Here is a 5053-nt window from a genome sequence, read left to right on the forward strand (position 1 = left end):
GCCTCCCTTCACATTTTTTTTTTGAAAATTAAACTCTAGTTCAATTATTTCAAAACTTGTTTTTAATTTTTAATGGTCAGTTAGTGAAACATAAATATTCATTATTTCAGTAGCTTATTATCGTAAATAAAACTATGTGTTTAGGAATAGTGATATTGTAGACTGCAGACTTTAATATTTATTTTTAATACACATTTTTTGATATTATTTTTTATTTTTATTCTTAAAATTCATTTGCCCGCGAGCGCCCATGCCCTCCTTCACATTTTTTTCCCATAATTTAACTAGAGTTCAATTATTTCAAAACCATTTTTAAATTTTTAAATGCCAGTTAGTGCATCAAAATATTCATTATATCATCAGCTAATTGTCGTAAATAAAACCATGAGTTTAGGAATAGTGATATTGTAGACTGCAGTCTTTAATATTTGTTTTTAATGTACATTTTTCATACATTATTTAAATTTGATTCTTAAAATTCATTTGCCTGCGGACGCTAATGCACCCCTTCCCATTTTTATTTTTAAATTTATATTCTATCATATTTTTATACATTTTTTTTAAATTTGATTCTTACAATTAATTTGCCTGCGAACGCCCACGCCTCCCTTCACATTTTTTTCCATAATTTAACTCTAGTTCAATTATTTCAATACCATTTTTTAATTTTTGATTTTCGGTTAGTTCCCCGTAAACATTCATTTTTTCATTGGCTTATTATTGTAAATAAATCTATGAGTTTAGAAATAGTGTTATTGTAGACCGCAGACTTTAATATTTATTTTTAATACACATTTTTTGATATTTTTTTTTTACTTTGATTCTTAAAATTAATTTGCCTGCGGGGGCCCACGCCTCCCTTCACATTTTTTCTCCATAATTTAACTCTAGTTCAATTATTTCTATACCTTTTTTTAAGTTTTGATGGCCAATTAGTGCCTGATAAATATTATTATGTCATGACCTAAATATTGTAAATAAAACTAAGAGTTTAGGAATAATGATATTGTTGACTGCAGACTTTAATATTTATTTTTAATACACATCTTACCATTTTTTTTTTATTTTGATTCTTAAAAAGCTTTTGCCTGCTGGCGCCCATGCCCCCTTCCCATTTTTATGTTGAAATTTTGTCAATTTTTTGTCTGATTGTTTTTATTTTGATTCTTAAAATTAATTTGCCTGCGGGCGCCCACGCCCTCCTTCACATTTTTTTCCCATAATTTAACTGTACTTACATTATTTCAAAATCTTTTTTTAAATTTTGATGTCGAGTTAGAGCCTCATAAATATTCATTATTTCATGATCTAATTAATGTAAATAAAACTATGAGTTTAGGAATAATGATATTGTAGACTGCAGACTTTAATATTTATTTTTAATACACATCTTTCCATATTTTTTTTGTATTTTGATTCTTAAAACTCATTTATCCACGGGCGCATATGCCCCTCTTCCCATTTTTATTTTCAAATTTCGTTGACACAAAAAAAATTTGTTTTTACAAATTAAGTCGAACAATTTTTTGTATGGCTTAGGTAGCTACTTTTCCTAGTATTGTAATTTTAAACAGCGTTATAAATTAATTGGATATATTATATTTACATAGGATACGTCCACATCAGAAGTAACTAGGTACAGTGAAACCTGACTTAACGGACACCTGTCTATAATGAACTCCTCTCTTAACGGACAAAATTTCCAGGTCTCGACAAAAAGATATAGGCATTCTAATGTGTTTCGACCTTTTTTTTATTTTTTTTTATTGATCCTGAGCCCGGCAACTGTGGCCATTAGCTTTTTTAGTAGGTATTGTAGATTTGTAGGTTTGTATTGATGGTTTGTAGATTTTTTGGTACGGTAGGGGGGAACACGTGTGTGTTTGTTTTTGATCTATCTATAACGGAATCCTTCTATTACGGACACGGACACTAATGCCAACAATTTCATAACGGACAAAAATACACATTACACACATACTACCATTGATTATAAATACTATATATACCTATATTTTACCTTTATAATCAATGCTCCGTACACAGTACACACATACGGCCGTACGGGTACGACATAGCTAATGTTCGTATAATATTTGGCTATAATATATGTTGGTAGGTACCGCTACGCACCGTTGCGATATTCGTCGACGATAAACAGACGGTTTCCCGGAGTAAAAATTATTTAGTTAAAGATATTTAATTAATTGATTTAATTTAAGCTTAAGACGAAAACTAAAATCGATATAGAATTGTTCATAAATGATAAATATATATATTATTATAATGACATTATTATTATTAGACAAGGAATAAAGAATAAAGAATTAAAGGAATAAAAAAAGTATTCAATAAAATAATATTCAATAGTAAAAAAATGTATTTAAAATACCGTTCAAATATTTCAAAAATAAAAGTATTTTAAAAAGTATTCAATGCGGAAAATAGTATTTGAATACTTATACTCAAATAGTTTGCAACACTGATACTGATACAGGTAAATATATTAAAAATGTTCTCATGTATATTTCATATTAATTTAACATAATTATTTTTATAGATTCACTAGTGTATAATATTGATACTGAAGATATTTTTGCTGACTTGGCTGCTAATCATAGATTGTTGGACCGGATGGATACTGCTAACCTGCTCAGTACCCATCCGTGTTATAGCAGATATAGGGCAGATATTATACTGACACCCTCGAATGAAACAAAACGCCCAGGGTACATCAGAAGAATATATTGTATGACATTCAACAGTTCAGGCAATGGTGGGATCGGCAAGCTAACCTCTCCCAATCATTATGTTTCTTAATCATTTAAATACTGAACACTACAGGATAGTATTAGCACATGGGTCTAGGGCCTACGATAGTGTTAATCAGGGCCTGGCCACGACGGAAACCAAAACCGGCAAAACCTGATGGCCCTCACAATAATATAATTGATGTGTATTAGGTATTTTGACAAATTGGGTATGTCGGTTGTTCACAACAATGACAAATACGATAGTATCAGGTATCGTGATCACACGAAGTATTGCGGGGGCACTCGGGTGGTGAACGTACGCGACGCTGCGTTGTGACTTGTGGTCAACCTCTAAGGCGGAAAACAAAAAATCGATTACTTGCTTATGATTCCGATGATGCCGGCTGATTGCAGCAACGACAAAAACACAAGTCTCGTGATCCCCCGAGATTTTCGCGGCGGCACGCACAATTAAACAACCGGGCCGGCGGCAAGATCACCGGTGAACTCGATGGCTCGCTAGGCGAACTAGCGCCGTTCATTGAAGTTTCTACGCCCGCAGCGCAGCGTGAAGGAGTCAATGATAAGTGCTAGCAGCAAAAATGCAAAAGTGCTCCGTGTTCGAACGCGTTATTGCTTTACCTGATCTTGCTCGTATGCCTGTTGCTGAATGTCATAGTTTTCGCCGTTGATCATATCATCTTGCTCCGTCGACAGTATTGCCGGCTGAAAAGCAGGTCTTTGCGGCCTAACGAGAACATGTCGCCGTACGGCGTCCTGGTCTGACAGTCCACCGCATATCTTGTTATTGTCTTTCGTGCAAAACCTGTAACAAACTTGGAACATTGGTGCAATTTCGATTGGGTAGAGATCAATGTTTCCGGAACATAATTTTTACTTGATGCAGTTTCCATTTCCCAGTCGGCAGTCGTGATAATAATATAAGATACAATTTTTACACCACTAACATTGATTTGATGTATTTCTTTTTTTAAGTCTACATGTTGATGTTGACAACTGCTACAAGTCGTTGACACTGGACGGCCAAATTAAAAATATAATACGATAAATAAAAATAGTGATAGAACAGTCCATAATATTTTGTTGACTATAATTATTGTTTTTTCTTCTATCAGTTCTATCTACAATGACTAATGACTATGAATAGTATGAAATACAATTTGTGGAAATTAAATCGTGTTGGGCTGCAATGTGATGACTGGGATAACACCAATTCTACGATTATGCACTGCTACGACATTGTGTTACTCCAAAAAAAAAATGTTCATTGCCCATCATAATACTGCTCCGATATCGATTACTTCGAACAGAAACTATGCCGATATTATATTAAATTATTCCGACATATTTGCATTTTTCCGATAAAGATAAATGCATCTACATGATAAACTGATAAGTAGCGCTTGGATTTTGTAGCAAATGCTTCTTTCGAGGGGAGTATGATAGAAAGATAATTCTTATATATAAATACGTTTTGAATCGTTCCGATTTTAATGAAGTAAACTTTGTTTTGCTTTTTTTCACAAAACCTGCTTTTGATTGCTTTTTCCCCTATTTGATTATTTTTCTATATTTGTATACATTTTTCTTGAAAATTTAACTTATTTCTATGTGTAGTATACTTGGACTAAATTAATACTACCAGAAATTATAAAAACAATGAAAAAACAAATAATTAATGTATGACTGATAAAATAATGATGGTTATTGTGCCAAAATAGTTTTATCTACAATTATCTATAGTTGTATTTACAACTCAAGGAAAATGAAAATTATCTGAATTATACCTGCGTATTTTTATAGCACGTTCCAATACATTAGTTGACTGGTAAATATCAATCAACAATCAGTGAGGTATACTGCTCTCTATAATCGTCAAAATGCCAAAAGTTAAAAATTAAAATTATATTAGCACCTATTTGTATGAGTTTATTTATTTTATTGAGACCAAAAGCTGTCGACTAACATGTTTTTTTTCTATAATTTTTGTATTTAAATTACTATTTTTGGCAGATGAAGTATTGCAATTTAAATATGTTAAAACATAGTAAAAAGTCTATGAGATGCCTTATAAAAAATTTTCACTCCAACTAATGGAGCTAAATGTAATTTTCTGAGAGTAAAATTTGCTGTGTTTTGCACTTCTAAGACAGAAACAACAAAATTAGTCTGTGAAACGTTTTCTTAACAAAAAAATATTCTAATAATAATATAAAAAACTAGTCTTCCAACATAGGATTATCCAAATCAAATGGCTGGTGAGCTTGTGGAGTAATTTG

This window comes from Myzus persicae, unplaced genomic scaffold, assembly GCF_001856785.1.
Source record: "Myzus persicae strain clone G006 unplaced genomic scaffold, MPER_G0061.0, whole genome shotgun sequence".
Classification (NCBI taxonomy): Eukaryota; Metazoa; Arthropoda; class Insecta; order Hemiptera; family Aphididae; genus Myzus; species Myzus persicae.